Source organism: Hyperoodon ampullatus (assembly GCF_949752795.1).
Source record: "Hyperoodon ampullatus genome assembly, chromosome: 4".
NCBI lineage: Eukaryota > Metazoa > Chordata > Mammalia > Artiodactyla > Ziphiidae > Hyperoodon > Hyperoodon ampullatus.
In genome coordinates, this window is record NC_136917.1 from 1,757,488 (window position 1) to 1,774,691 (window position 17,204).

The following is a 17,204-nucleotide window of genomic DNA, read 5'->3' on the forward strand; positions in this document are numbered from 1 at the left end:
TCTGCTTTATAACAAAGTGAATCAGTCATACATATACATCTGTTCCCACATCCCTTCCCTCATGCATCTCCCTCTCTCCCACCCTCCCCATCCCACCCCTCCAGGCAGTCACAAAGCACCAAGCTGATCTCCCTGTGCTCTGCGGCTGCTTCCCACTAGCTATCTACCTTACGTTTGGTAGTGTATATATGTCCATGCCGCTCTTTCGCTTTGTCACAGCTTACCCTTCCCCTTCCCCATATCCTCAAGTCCATTCTCAAGTAGGTCTGTGTCTTTATTCCCGTTTTACCCCTAGGTTCTTCATGACATTTTTTTTTAAATTCCATATATATGTGTTAGCATACGGTATTTGTCTTTCTCTTTCTGACTTACTTCACTCTGTATGACAGACTCTAGGTCTATCCACCTCATTACAAATAGCTCAGTGCTCTTTAAAGTGTGGGATTTGTTCCTTAGAACCAAAGTTAGAATTAGCATCAAAATACAGTTGCTTGGGCTTCCCTGGTGGCGCAGTGGTTGAGAGTCCGCCTACCAATGCAGGGGACACGGGTTCGTGCCCCGGTCTGGGAAGATCCCACATGCTGCGGAGCGGCTGGGCCCGTGAGCCATGCCTGCTGGGCCTGCGTGTCCGGAGCCTGTGCTCCGCAACGGGAGAGGCCACAACAGTGAGAGGCCCGCATACCACACACACACAAAAAAATACAGTTGCTTATTTCTTCATGGGCATGGTGCTATCAACTAAGAAATCAGCTTTATGAATTGAGGCAATGTATGAAATTGAATAATTTCTTATTTACTATTTTAAAAATTATTGAGTGATCAGAAATTAGTCTGGAACGGATGTGATATTTCAGAGTTTTTAAACCCTTCTTGGACAAACTTTTGTAATGCATGAGGCATAGGTTGTTTTGTTTTTTACACACACACACATAGTATTATTCGAGAGTATTTTATTTCAAGGAAGCCTCAGTGTTTACAATAGACCAAAAGTTGGTAAGAATTTAGTCCAAAGAACCTCCAACAGGAATGCAGCTTACCTGTTCCTGCCTGGCAACTTCAGACCTGAAGAAATTAAATCTGATTTCTCTTTGGCCAGCTGGGTTGTAACTTTAGGCTTTTTAATAGTTGAGAAAAGATCCTGAAGTTTCCTTGACTTTTTATCTACCAAATTATTTGGTTATGCTAAATTCCTTATCAAGACAGTCTAAGAATAGAACTTAATGGCAACAGATAATACAAAGAATCCAGTTGAAATAGAAACTGCCATTCTAGATCTCTGCTGTGAAGCTGGGCAGGAGAAAACTTAACTATAGCTAGCAGTTCAGATCACAGGATGTGCCAGACACCATGCTGAGTGTTTTATATACATTATAATTTTCATCTTGGCAGCATCCCAATGAGAGAAGTTATAGCTCTTCTCTTACAAATTAAGAAATTGAGGCTTAGAGAAGGTCAAGTAACTTGGCCAAGATGACTCACTTATTAAGTGGCAAAGTCAGAAATGAGACCCTGGCAGCCCAGGGTCATTGTTCCTAACTGCTGACCACCCTTCATCCATGAGACAGTTGGGCCAGTATTTGTAAGGTTATGCACAGTTCTTGTACTTGAGGAATTAAGAGTCTCGGGAGAAAAACAGGAAAATAAACAGAAGGAACTGAGGGGAAAGCTTTATATATGCACACACACACACACACACACACACACACACACACACATATATATACACACACAGAAATATATAGTGTATGCGTTTATTTGTTTTATATATAGTGTGTGTGTATCACAGAAAAATGGACAGAGTATATACACACACACTATGTTTTTAAAGTTAATGAATAACCACAATAGTAATAGCTAACCTATAGTGCTTACTATGTGATAGGCACTCTTCTAAACATTTTGCATATATTAACTCATTTAATCCTTGCAACAATCCTGTTATTAACCCCGTTGTACAGATGAGGAAACAAGTTTAGAGAAATCCAATAACTTGCCAAGGTTGAAGTGCTAGTAAGTAGCTGCAGCTAGACTCCAGTGCATATAGCCTGGCTCCAGTGTTGTTCTAACCCCCTTTCTGTTTTGTCTCTTAGAGAAGCTCGCCAAGTGGAAGGTAGGTTACAGGGCATGCTGACTGACCACTGGACCCATGTGTGCAAAGCATAATAGTAGGAAAGTCTGAGAAGTGTGATGGGCTTGGATTTAGGACACAAGCAGAGCTGGTGAGAAGAGTTTTTCTAGAGCTAGAGATGGTGATGCTCTGCACAGAGCATGGGCTTTCCAGTGGGGAGCCATGAAGAGGCTCATGCATTTTAGCCGGTATGAATTAGAGGCAGACTGGCTCCTGAAATTAAAATACTGGGATCACTAAAGAAAGCAGGTAGAGGTGCTGGTTTAGAACATTACAGCTTAGAAGCTACTTTAAACAAGCCAGCAGGTAAGAAATGGGATGAAAACAGTTGGGTCAGTGACAAGAGGAAGATTCTAGAAACCCGTAAGTAAGGAGACCTATAGGAAGAATTCACTCAGTGCAGCAGAGCTTTATGAGTGCATTTATGCCCACTCAGAGTACAGCTCAGAGAGGAGTTTTGAAATTGGGGAAATTCTTTCTTGGGGAAATACTTTCTTTACTGAGGAGTCAAAAAGCAGGTATAAATAACAGGAGCTAGTGCAGCAGCTAAACCTGAGTTTGCCCTGAGCATAAGAAAGGGTAATGGCAAACCAAGGTGATGAAAAGATGCCCAAGATGGGTGGGCTATATTGGTGGCAACAGCCTGGCCATTCTTTGATGAGGCTTCAAAAAACTGAGACGAAATCTAGTAAATCTTAAAATTATCCAGTTCCTTTTTCATGAAAGTTCCTTTTGAGGAAAGTGTCAGTCGGTCTTTCCTAATGAAGGGGAAAGGGGTTTTCTCACCCTGGGTGAGGAAGCTGAGGCACCATTGCCCTCTGCCTTAAGGGGGTGCCTCTTCCTGCTCAGGCTGCCCCAAAGCTCAGGGCAAAGTTGGGCACTTGGCCAGAGGTGGACCTGACCTGACCCTTCCTATGAGAGGCTTCTTGCCGCATGACCTCCATACACACATGCTATCACACGTGACTAAAACAAGAACAACCTACACACGTGGGCAACGAAGAATCCTTCAGAATTCAAGGCACAAATGACTTAATTTCTGTCCCAGAAAAGGGAGTTCTCCAGGATTTTGCTTTTGGTCACAGGCATATCGTAACTATAGTGTAGGGAAGTTGTGTCTTAGCGGGTAGGGGTAGTTTATAAAGGCAAAAGACAAAGTGTAGCCCAAATTACATTTGAAAAATCCCTCAAATCCCAGTGAAATGCTGACGGGGTGTACAGGAGACTGCAACTTACTGAAGAAACGTCAGAGTCATATACTCCTGTCACTGTCCTAGCAGGGCAGATACTCCTGGTATGGGGTGACAGGCAGACTCACCCCCACTATTTAAATGTTCTCTCTCTCACCCGCCTCTTCCGCCTTTCTCTCCTGGCATTTATTGTTGAGTGGGTATAAATGTACATTGAAACTCAGGCTCCCACTCTCTAAACCGGGCTGGAATCGTCTTCAACAGAAGTATTCATGTGCAGCCTAAGACAGACATAAAAGTTCACAGCAGCAGAGCATAGTATTTAGGTTCCTGTCAAGGCCAGCACTGCTAAGCTTTGGGAGAAGCAAACTGAATTTTTATTGACCCTCTGAGTACTTCACCTACACAGCCAGCTAAGTTAACTGAAACACACAAAGCAGCATCTCTTTGGTCTGTAGACCGATGTGATCCACACATTCGAACGTGTAGTCAGGCGACACAGGTATGAGTCCCAGACCAGCCCCTTCCTGACTGGGTCAGTCACTTACCCTCTCGCAGCCTCAGTTTCTCAGCAGTGGAATGAAAGTTACAATAATAGCCACACAGGGCTGTGAGAAATAGATGACTTGTGAAGGTGCCTGGCATGTAGTGTTACTCAATAATGTTTGTTTCTTCCTTCCTTGTATGGAAAGATGGACTGACCTATAAAAGTCCTTCCTACTGTTGATAATAAGAAAGCCTTGCTCAGGCATCCTTTGGACCAGGAAAGGCTCCACACTGCTGAGGTTTTACAACTGGTCTTCTATTCCATGCTTGGGTCCATTGGGCACCACTACCTCTCCCTCATGTCTGTCTTCATCAAGGAACAGGGGTCCTGGGTCCAGGTGAGAACTCATGAAGCCCTTTGAAAGGTCTCTTGGAAAAGCTGTCTCACCTCCAACCACGATCCCTGTTTTACATGAGGAAAGCTTATGTGAAAATTCTGGTCATTTATCACTTTTCAACAGGTGCAGCCACCATTAAACCTAAAGCTTTGCTGCTTGTGAGCAAATATTTGCATCTGATCTAGAAATGGGGCCCACAGGCTAGAGATGACGCAAAGAAAATAGGAGGAAAGGGGACTAGGAAAGGGGGTATAGTAGCCCCCATTCACAGAGCCAAGCACCGTCACCCCTGGAGCCTCACTCCAAGTGAGCTCTTGATTCCTCAGGGTAAAGAAGACTTGAGCATTGTCTACTTTCTTTAAGAAGACACAAGATAAAGATTTGTAGATTACATTGTTACATTAATTATAGGAATGCGAGGTTTCCACAGTGAAAGTAATTCTTAACATTTGACAGGTCCTTTAGTTATTTAGCTGGCTCTATTACAGCACTGAGTGCTGAAAACTTGTGTCTTCATTTATGTTCTATTTTTTTAATTTCTTGAAAAGAGAAGTAGTAGCAACATTGTATTTTTTATTTATTTATTTATTTATTTTATATTTTTGGCTGCGTTGGATTTTCGTTGCTGCGCGCGGGCTTTCTCTGTTTGCGGCGAGCAGGGGCTACTCTTCGTGGCGGTGTGTGGGCTTCTCATTACGGTGGCTTCTCTTGTTGTGGAGCACGGGCTCTAGGCACGCAGGCTTCAGTAGTTGTGGCTCACAGGCTCTAGAGCGCAGGCTCAGTAGTTGTGGCGCACGGGCTTAGTTGCTCCGCGGCATGTGGGATCTTCCTGGACCAGGGCTCGGACCCGTGTCCCCTGCCTTGGCAGGTGGATTCTTAACCACTGCGCCACATTGTATTTTTTAAAGCCAAGTTGTTACCAGGACTTTTGTAAAGTCCTTGGGAAGTTTTTGAAGTTTAATTAAATTTTGATTGCCTCAGAAAAAGTAGACCTTCTTATTTACTATTGCCATTTCTTATGCAGCATAAGAAACAAATCAGTTAATGGTGTTGCAACTAGGGTGTTTTAAATTATTGTTAAACATTTTTTGCAGTTTGATCATAACTGTAATCCAAGTTGCTTATGTTTTAAGAGTACAAAACTGAAAGATAACTTAGTTTTGGATTCAGATTTACCGGGATTCAACTTCTAGCTTTATGATTTTGAGCAAGTTTTTTAATCTCTCTGAACCTTAGTTTCCTCTCTGTGAAATAGAATAACTTTTCTATCTTATGGTATTGTTCTGAAATTGTATATAAATGTTAAGTTTTTCTGGGACTTCCCTGGTAGTCCAGTGGCTAAGACTCTGCCCTCCCAATGCAGGGGGCCCAGGTTCAATCCCTGGTCAGGGAACTAGATCCCACATGCTGCAACTAAGAGTTTGCATGCCACAGCTAAAAACCCACATGCCACAACGAAGATCCTGCACTTGGTGACGAAGATCCCGCATGCTGCAACTAAGACCCGATGCAGCCAAATAAATAAATAAATAAATATTTTTAAAATAAAATAAATGTTAAGTTTTTCCCTTTTATCCCCTTTTTCTTGTACTTAGAAATCATTTTAAATTATTTTTCTGAATAAATAATGTATGTACATGATTTTTTTTAAGGTCAAAATAGTACAGAAGGATGTAAGGTGAAAAGTACATCTCCCTGTCTCCCTGACCCAGTGCCCCAGGCCTCATCCAGCAGTCTCTGTTGCCTACATGTACAGTTCCAGAGAGATTTCATGCAGAGAGAAGCATATTCTTTCACATGCACCTTTTTAAAACAGTTACTAACATCATATATGCATTGTCCTTCCCCCAACAAAATCTCTCCTACACATAGTTTTATACATATTATCTATTGGTCACTGATCTATTAATTTTCCTTTATCCCCAAAGGAAAAAAAAGAAAGACATTTCTGAGGCTTTCTGCCAAATCAAAGAATTCCTACCTTACTTATATCCACAGAAAACAGTTAGATGACAAGTTAGCCTAGGGTGTTTCAGGAATTAAATGTTAACATCCCTGAAGAAAACTTTACACCTTTGAAGTAAAAAAATCTCAGAAAGGGACTCACAAATACTGTCACAAGATGCTCTAATGGTTACATTTGTAAACAATTAGGACTTATGCTTTTGTGAATGTTTCCTGTCTTCATGTTAACCTTACAAGTGTCCCCTAAATGGCTCTACAGGGTTCTCTTTCGTTTTCTACATCTGCATCAACTATCCCCTTAACTGTCTAAATTCCTTTTTACAAAAGCTTGCAATGTCAAGGCATAGACAGGCTTCCATTTGCTCTTTGCTAGAACTGAGTCAGAAAACATATACTTAAAATTTGAGACCAAGAATTTAGGAAACAATAGGTTATCCAGAAAAGAATATGCAGACCATTATATTCTTCTCCCCCAATATTTGGAGATTTTCCCACATCAGTGCATACAGATCTGTCTGCTTCATTTTCTTTAATATTAACAAATGCATTGTGTATTGAATCAGTTCTCAATTGATGGACATTTCAGTTACTTAAAATCTTCATAATCTTTATGAAAGTCATATAACTGCCAAAAATCAATGATATACAGAAGTAGCAAGTGGTGGTTAATTTCTGGCTTTTTGATTGTTTCTTACTGTGAAAGCCCTTTTTATTTCATGCTGAGAGAGTTCCAAGTTAAAACTATTTAAACACTAATTAGTGGTTGCTAATTGGGATAGTATATATCCCAATCAGCTCAATTTTATGCAGTATTTACTGGCCCAATGTGAAGACACTGAAATAAAATATATCTGAGTTGTATCCATGAGTAGTTTTTGGTCTAATTGGGGAAGGAAGATTAAAAAAAAAAAAAAAAACAGCAAGTAGGACAACACACATAGCCAGGTACTTATATTTTGCAGAGAATTGCAAAATCTTCTCTTTTATCTTTTTAAATTGCATTCATCAATTTCAGGGTTTGAAGGTCTAGAAGGGACTTTAAGCCACACTAAGAGAACTCTAAGCCATTGATAATAAATTGATCAGGTTTCCACTATTGGTTATGTCATACTAGCTTGTTGCAGTTCAACCATCATACCAAGCACAACCAGCAAATATGGAAAAAGCATTTTTTCAAACATTCTATCTTATGACATTGAAGAGCTATCAATGCAGTGAGGACTTCAGGAGCCACAAGCCCAGAGAAAAGGAAAGTTCAACGATGAGCATTTGAGGCATTTGCTAATTCATAAACAATAGCTGTGAAGTGACCAAAATGTGGTGGCTGACAGACGGAGATGAGGAGAGCTCAGGCAGTCCTGTTGGGCTTGTGAGACAAAACTTAGAGTTCAGGGCCCACCAAGGAGAACAAACCCTGATAAACACCCTAGGCTTTCCATTGGAATCCCCAAAGGGCTACACTCTGCAACTAGAGGATGAACTAGAATTTGACTAGCCTTCTCAAAAACTGAAGTGCAACTCTGAATTTGCTTAATTTCTGATTGGATCAAAGTGACATACCCATACCCTAAAAGTGATATGTTTCCACCCAAGGCAATAGGAAATCCTCTGGAGGAAGGTACCACCATCAGCAGCCTCAGATTATCACAACACTTTTCATATATAATGTCTAGCAATCTATCAAAAATACCAGGCATACCAGATGACCAAATGACCAAAAAAGAGAAAAAGCAAAGAATAGAACTAGATCCACAAGAAATACAAATATTGGAAATACAAGACATAGAATTTAAAATAACTTTAAGTATTTTTAGGAAACCAATGACAAGATGGATAATTTCAGCAACTAAATAGAAACAACAAAGAATTATATGGAATGTGAGGACTGAAAAATATACTAGTTGAAAGTAATAACTCAATAGAAGGTTTAACATCAACTTAAACATCACTGAAGAAAGGATTTATGACCTGGAAAGGAGAAAATATGCAACCTGAAACACAAAAAGAAAAAGAGGAGAAAAATACAGAAAAGGGCACAGGAGAGTTTATATTGTGATGAAAAACATCTAATTTACATGTAATTCAAGTCATAGAAGGCAAGGAGATAAATTGAAGCAGATCAATATTTGAATAGGTAATGGCTGGGAATTTTCCAGAACTAACAAAAGACATCAAACCACTGATTCAAGGAAACCATACCAATAGTAAAAGTGAAAAAAAAGGGCAAAGAAAAATTTTAAAGCAGTTAGAGGAATAAAAGATACTTCCTTAACTGAGAAGAAATTCACATAACAAAAAATTAACCATTTTAAAGTGAACAATGGCATTTAGTATATTCACAATATTGTGTAACCACCACTTCTACCTAGTTTTTTAAAGTTTTCAACATCCCAAAAGGAAACCCCCTACCCATTAAGTCATTGCTCCCAATCCACTCTCCCCAGCCCCTGATAACCACCTCATCTGTGTTCTGTCTCCATGGGTATGCCTGTTCTGGATATTTCTAAAAATTGAATCATACGGAATATGTGACCTTTTGTGTCTACCTTCTTTCACTTAGCATGTTTCAAGGATCATCCACATCATAGTATGCATGTATCTGTGCTTCATGCCCTTTTATGGTTGAATAATAGTGTAATCGTTTGTTGTATCTATATATATGCCACAATTTGTTCATCCATTCATCTATTGATGAACATTTGGTCTACTTTCACCTTTTGGCTGCTGTAAATAATACTGCTATGAATTGGTGTACAAGAATCTGTTTACATCCCTCTTTTTAATTCTTTTAGGTATATACCTAGGAGTGGAATAGCTGAGTCATATGATAATTAATTCTATGTTTAACTTTCTGAGGAACCTCCAAACTGTTTTCTACAGTGGCTGAACCATTTTATATTCCCACCAGCAATGTACAAGGATTCAAATTTCTCTACATTCTCATCAGGACTTATTATTTTCCTTTTTTTTTAAAATTATAGCCAATTCTAGTGGGTGTGAAGTAGCACCTCATCGTGGTTTTGATTTGATTTTCCTAATGACTAATGACATCGAGCATCTTTTTATGTGCTTGTTGACCACTTATATGTTCTTTAGAGAAATGTATATTCAAGTCCTTTGCCCATTTTTTATAAATTGATTTATTTTATTTATTTATTTTTGACTGCATTGGGTCTTCATTGCTGCATGCGGGCTTTCTCTAGTTGCAGCGAGCGGGGGGCTCTGCTTCGTGATGGTGCACGGGCTTCTCATTGCAGTGGTGGGCTTCTCATTGTGTTGGCTTCTCTTGTTGCAGAGCACAGGCTCTAGGCACGTGGGCTTCAGTAGTGGTGTGCGGGCTCAGTAGTTGTGGCTTGCGGGCTCTAGAGTGCAGGCTCAGTAGTAGTGGCGAACAGGCTTAGTTGCTCTGCAGCATGTGGCATCTTCCTGGACCAGGGCTCAAACCCGTGTCCCCTGCATTGGCAAGCAGATTCCTAACCACTGTCCCACCAGGAAAGCCCTGCCCATTTTTAAATTGGATTGTCTTTTTGTTACTGAGTTGTAAGAGTTCCTTGTATATTTCAGATACTACACCCTTATCAGATATATGATTTGCAAACAGTTTCTTTCATTCTTTGTCTATTCACTTTCTTGATAGTGTCTTTCAAGCACAAATTTTTAATTTTGATGGAGTCTTTTTTTCTTTCATTGTTTGTGTTTTTAGGTGTCATATCTGAGAGACCATTGCCTAATTCAAAGTCACAAAAACGTCAAGAGTTTTGTAGTTTTAGCTCTTATGTTTAGATCTTCGTCCATTTTGAGTCAACATATGTACGTGATGTGAGGTAGAAATCCAAATTCTTTTGCATGTAGATATCCATTTGTCCCAGTACCATTTGTTGAAGAGATTATTCGTTTTTCCCTGTTGAATAGTCTTGGTACCTTGTCAAAATTCAGTTGAGCATAATATATGAGTTTATTTATGGACTCACAATTCTATTTTATTGACTCTATGTCTGTCCTTGTACCAGGATCACATGGTATTGATTACTGTTGCTTTGTAGTAAGTTTGAAATTGGGAATTGTGAGTCCTCCAACTCTGTTTTTCCTTCTTCAATATGAAATATATTACTTTCTTAATTTTAATTTTATTGGAGTATCATTGATTTACAATGTTGTGTTAGTTTCAGGTGTACAGCAAAGTGATTCAGTTATACATATAATGTATTCATTCTTCTTTAGATTCTTTTCTCTTATAGGTTATCCCAGAACATTGAGTAGAGTTCCCTGTGCTATACAGTTGGGCCTTGCTGGTTATCTATCTTATATGAAATATATTACTTTTAAAGTAGCAACAGAGGACTGACAGTTGGTGTCTTGACAGAAACAATGGAAACCAGAAAACAGTGGAATGAAGTGTTACAGGAAAAACATGCCAACCTAAAAACCTAGGGAAAAAAAATTCATCAAAAATAAAGATGAGGGGACTTCCCTGGTGGTCCAGTGGTTAAGAATCCATAGTGCAATGCAGGGGACACCGGTTCAATCCCTGGTCAGGGAACTAAGATCCCACATGCCGCGGGGCAACTAAACCCTCATGCCATAACTACAGAGTCTAGAGCCTGCACACCACAACTAGAGAGAAGCCCTCACACCGCAACAAAGAGCCCACGGGCTGCAACTAAGACCCGATACAGCCAATAAATAAATAAATATATTTTAAAATTATGATACCCTTAAAAGTTTTTTTTTTTATTTTTTTTTATTTTTGCGGTATGCAGGCCTCTCACCGTTGTGGCCTCTCCCGTTGCAGCGCACAGGCTCCAGACGTGCAGGCTCAGCGGCCATGGCTCATGGGCCCAGCCGCTCCGCGGCATGTGGGCTCCTCCCGGACCGGGCCACGGGCCCATGTCCCCTGCATCAGCAGGCGGACTCTCAACCACTGCGCCACCAGGGAAGCCCTTAAAAGTTTTTTAAAAAAATAAAAATAAATTTATAAAAATAAAGATGAAACAAGACATTTTCCAACAAACAGAAACACTGAAAGGGAGTTCTTCAGGCAGAAGAAAATTATTCCAGATAAAAACATGGAGATGCAGGAAAATTCAAGAGCAACATCAAGGGTAAATATTCAGGTAAAATGACAATTGATGTAATATAAAACACTGATAATAATGTCTTGTGGAAATTAGTTGCCATTAATTGCACAAAAAGATGGGAGAGGATAAATGGAATAAAAGTACTCTTAAGACACTTGTATTTACAGGAATAATTAAAAACACCAATTTATATTAGATGTTAATAAATCAAAGATACATGTTGTGATCCAGGGTAACAACTAAAAAAATAATGGTCTCTAGGTTAGCAAAACCACTAAAAGAATAATAAATAATATATAATAAACTTATGAGGGAGAATGGAATAATAAAGTCATCTTTAAGAAGAGTTAAAAATAAAAAGGAGGAAAATAATATGGAACAAAACAATATAATGATAAATTTAAATCCCAATATGTCAGTAATGAATGTAAATGGATGCTTAAATACTCAAAGATAAATATAGACTAGATTTAAAATTTATATACATATACATCAATGAATGTGTAATAGTTCTTTAATATGAGACAGAAATGTTGAAAGTAAAATGGTAGAAAAATATATACCATGTAAATATTAACCAAAAGAAAATTGTTATATAAATATAACAAAATATGCTTTAAAGTAAAGAGGGACACTTCATAATGATGAAGGAGTTAATCCATCATGAAGAAAACAGTTCTAAATTTTGGTACCTAATATATCTTCAAAATGTATGAAGGAAAAATTGACAGATCTAAAAGGAGACAGTTCCACTGTCACAGTGGGAATTTTATTTTTTTTAATTAATTTATTTTATTTATTTATTTTTTGGCTGTGTTGGGTCTTTGCTGCTGCACTCAGGCTTTCTCTAGTTGCGGCGAGCGGGGGCTACTCTTCATTGCGGTGCACGGGCTTCTCATTGCAGTGGCGCCTCTTGTTCTCTTGTTGAGCACAGGCTCTAGGCACCTGGGCTTCAGTAGTTGTGGCACACGGGCTCAGCAGTTGTGGCTCGCGGGCTCTAGAGCGCAGGCTCAGTTGTTGTGGCATACAGGCTTAGTTGCTCACGGCATATGGGATCTTCCCAGGCCAGGGATTGAAGCCGTGTCCCCTGCATTGGCAGGCAGATTCTTAACCACTGTGCCACCACCAGGGAAGTCCCAGTGGGAATTTTAAACACACCTCTTGGTAACAAGCAGAGAAATGCTCATTAAGGATCTAGATTTGAACAACATAATTAATAGACAAGATGTAATTGACATATATATGGCACTCATCAACTACAGGATATATATTATTTTCAAGTGTACATAGATCATTTACTAGAATAGACCATATTCTGGGTGATAAAGCAAATGTCAACAAATATATAAGGATTGATGTCATACAGAGTATGTTTTCTGACCACTGGAATTAAGTTAGAAATCAATAACAAAAAGATATTGGAATGATAGGAATCAAGTAATAAACTTCTAAAAAAAGCCTCATGAGTCAAGAAATTGTAGTTGTAATTATAAAAAAATTTTTAATTGAATGCCAGTAAAATCACAACATATCAAAACTTGTGTGATGCAGCTAAAGCCATGTTAGAGGGAAATCTGTGACTTTAAATGCATATATTAGAACAGAATAAAGGCTAAAAATCAGTGTTGTAAGCATTCCTCTCAGTTAAAGAACAGCAAACTGAATCAAAGGAGTTAATAAACATCATATATTAATTTACTAGAAAACAAATATACAGTAGAAAAAAATCAACCAAGTAAAAGTTGTTTCTTTGAAAAGACTAATAAAATTGACAACCTCTGCTGATCAAGAAAAAAGACCCAAATGACCCATAAGAAGAACAAAAAAGAGGACATCAGTACAGAGCTTACATACATTAAAAATAAGGATAATAAAGTTCATAAAAGCAGAAAGTAAAATGGTAGTCACCAGGGATCAGAAGGAGGGGGGGAAAAGGGAAATTGTTGTTTAATGGGTATAGATTTCAGATTTGCAAGATGAAAAAGTTCTTCAGCTGTTTCACAACAATGTGAATATACTTAACACTACTCAACTATACACTTAAAAATGGTTAAGATGGCAAATTTTATGTTATGTTTTTTACTATAATAAAAAAATTAATAATAAAAGAGTATTATGACAACTTTGGGTTAAGAATCTCTGAAATTTAAATGAAAATGGACAAATTCCTTGAAAAATACTAATTACCAAAATTGACACAGAAGAAAGGAAATCTGAATTCTCCTACATCTAAGTAATAAATTAAAGTCATATTTTAAAATCTTCCCTCAAAGAAAAACTCTAGGGGTAGGAGATTAACAGGTACAAACTACTATGTATAAAATAAGCAAGATACAAGGATATAGTATACAGCACAGGGAATATAGCCAAATGTTATAATAACTTTAAATGGAGCATAATCTATAAAAATATTGAATCACTATGTTGTATACCTGAAACGAATGTAACATTATAGATATTATAGATATTATAGATATTATATTGTTAATGTTATAACATCAACTATACTTTAATTTTTTAAATAATTAATTTTTAAAAAATTTTAAAACTCTAGGCCTAGGTGGTTTCACTGATGAATTGTTTATAACATCTAAGGAAGAAATAAAACAGTCTTACACAAATTTGTCCAGAGAATAGAAAAAGAGGAATACTTCCAAGTCCTTCACTGAGACCAGCATAACACCAAATCATGACAAAGACATTACAAAAAGGAAAATTACAAGTTAATTTACTATATGAATATAGATACAAATATTCTAAATAAAATATTAGCTAAATGAATCTGACAATATATAAGTAGGAAAAATTACAGCCAAGTTAGATTTGTTAAAAAATGCAAGGTTGAAAGTCAGTGCGATTCAACACGTTAACAGAATGAAAGTGAAAAGTCATATTTTTATCTTAATAGATACAGAAAAGACATTTGCTGCAATTCAGCACCCATTCTTCCTTATCTAATAGTGAGTATTTTCAAAACTACAGCAAACATCATACTTAATAATGAAATATTTAAAACTTTTCCCTAAGATTGGAAATCAAGATACCTCCTGTGGTTTCTCCAACATTTTATTGGCAGTCTTAGCCAATATGATAAGGCAAGAAAAAGAAATAGATGTAAGGATTGGAAAGGAAGAAATAAAACTGTCACTATTTACAAACAACATAGTAGTATATGTAAAAACTCCACAAGACTCCACAAATCAGCTCTTAAAATAAATAAGTAAATTTAGCAAGGTCAATTTGCTTTCTATATGCCAACAATAAGCAATTAAAAATGAAATTTTAAAAAAGATACCATTTACAAAAGCATCAAATATACATCAAATACTGAGGAATAAATCTAAAAGAATATGTGCAAGATTTCTACACAGAGAACTATAAAGTATTATTGAGAGAAATTAAAGATGACTGAAATAAATAAATATACCAGGTTCATAGGTTATAAGACTCAATATTATAAAGATGTTAATTCTCCCCAAATTGACCTATGGATTCACTGCAGTTTCAATCAGATCCCAGTAGGTATGTGTGTGTGTGTGTGTGTGTGTGTGTGTGTGTGTAAAACTTGACAAGCTGATTGTAAAATTTACATGGAAATTTAAAAGGCCAAAAATAACAAGACAATCTTGAAGAATGATAAAGTGGAGGAATTACTGAACTCAATATTAAGACTTTTTATAGGCTTCCCTGGTGGTGCAGTGGTTGAGAGTCCACCTGCCAATGCAGGGGACACGGGTTCGTGCCCTGGTCCGGGAAGATCCCACATGCCGCAGAGCGGCTGGGCCCGTGAGCCATGGCCGTTGAGCCTGCGCGTCCGGAGCCTGTGCTCCGCAACGGGAGAGGCCACAACAGTGAGAGGCCCACATACAGCAAAAAAAAAAAAAAAAAGACTTTTTATAAAGGTACAGTAATTAAGATTATGAGGTATTGATACAAGGATGGACAAATAGCTTAATAGAACAGAATATGGTCCTAAAACGACCATGCATTTATGAACACTTGAATCATATGAAGGTATCACTGTACAGTAGTGAGTATAAGGATGGTCTTTTCAATAAGTGGTGCTGCATCAACTGAATATCTATAAAGAAAGAATGAATCTTGATTCCTGCTTCACACCATACTCAAAAATGAATTTGAAGTGGAGCATAGACCTAAATATGAATGGTAGAACAATGAAGCTTCTGAAAGATAAAGTAGAATATCTTCAAAACCTTGGGATAGGCAGTTTCTTAAACAGGACTCAAAAGAGCACTAACCATAAAATAAAAGATAGATAAATTGGTCCACACTAAAATTAAGAAATTCTGTTCATCACAATATACTACTTTAGAAGAAAACCTATAATACTTATAGCAAAGTAATAAGTAATACATATATTACTTATATAATGTCATAAGTAATACTTACAACAAAGGACTCATACTCAGAATAAAGAAGGAAAAGACTGACAACCTGATAGAAAAATGAGCAAAAGAAATAAATACATGTTTCAGGATGAGCAAGATGTACAAATAGCCTAAAAACATATTTAAAAGTGCTCATCCTTTTTAGTCATCAGGGGATGTAAGTTAAAACCACAATGAAATACCATTATATACCCACCAGAAGTGCAAAAATTTAAAGGTCAGAAAATATCAAGAATTAGTGTAGATATAGAACTGGAATTCTTATCCATTGGGGGGGGTAAAAATTGTTACAGCCACTTTGGAAAACTGCCAGTATCTCCAAAACTGCCAGTATATGCATACCCTAAGACCCAGTAATTTCACCCCTAGTTTACCTAAGAGAATTGCATACACATGTACAAAAAAGAAACACAAGAATATTCCTAACAGCAATATTCATAATAGCTCCAAAATGGAAACAAAGCAAACGTCCATCAATAGAAGATTGGATAAATAAATTGCGGGATAAATAAATTCCATACAATGGAATATCATGCAGCAGTGAAAATGAACAAACTACTGCTATATTCAATGACGTGGATGAATGTCACAACATAATATTGTCTGAAAGAATCCAGACACAAAAGAAGATATACTCTGTTTCTATTTATGTAAAATTGAAAATAGACAAAACTAAACCATGGTCTGAAAAGTCTGGATTGTGGTTTCCTTTGGAGGAGAAGAGAGGACCTAGTGACTGGGATCAATAGAGGTCCTTGTGGGGTGCTTGTAGGGTTCTAGTTCTTGATCCAGTGATTTCATGGGTGTGTTCTCTTTGTAAAAATTCACTGAGCTGTATACTTATACTTTGTGCACATCTGTATATAGGTTATACCTCAAGAGTTTACTTAATAACATTACGTAGCCAATAACAAAAATAATAATAATCAGTTAATCAGTAAATAGGATGTTTCCAGGTGTTGAAAAATATGCTGTGCTTTCTTGGCAAAGCCAGCATCATGCCGTTCTCTGAAATTCAGCTGCTTGTGTGTTCCTCTCTTGATATTATATTTTTCTCAAGTAAACTGGTTAATAGCTGGGTAGATTACTGAGTAAATTCTGACCCATTATTTATTACGAAAGATTTGGTGTCAGCTGATCAGTACACTAACACAAAAAGTTAGGTCATTTCCACTTCTGACAGCTTTAGTTCTTCCTGCAGAGCAGGAAGCCTCTTCTTTTGCTGGGTTTCTTTTGTTTGTTTGGTTTGGTTTTTAAATCTTTAACCTTGGGACTTCCCTGATGGTGCAGTAGATAAGACTCTGAGCTCCCAATTCAGGGGGCCCAGGTTCGATCCCTTTTCAGGGAACTAGATCCCACATGCGTGCCGCAACTAAGAGTTCACATGCCACAACTAAGCAGCCCACATGCCAGAACTAAGGAGCTTGCAAGCCACAACTAAGGAGCCCTGGGGCCACAACTAAGGAGGCTGCCTGCTGCAACTAAGACCCTGTGCAACCAAGTTAAAAAAAAAAAATCTTTAACCCTTTAGCCCTGTTGGACTATGCAGA

General features: G+C 37.7%; 1 protein-coding gene across 1 annotated transcript in view; it reads left to right on the top strand.

Annotated features, from left to right (window-relative positions):
• The window catches only part of RNF130 (ring finger protein 130), a gene marked incomplete at both ends in the record, with an annotated part of 128,280 nt that overhangs the window by 108,103 nt on the left and 2,973 nt on the right, over positions 1–17,204 (top strand). The gene's annotated exons all lie outside the window — the stretch shown is intronic.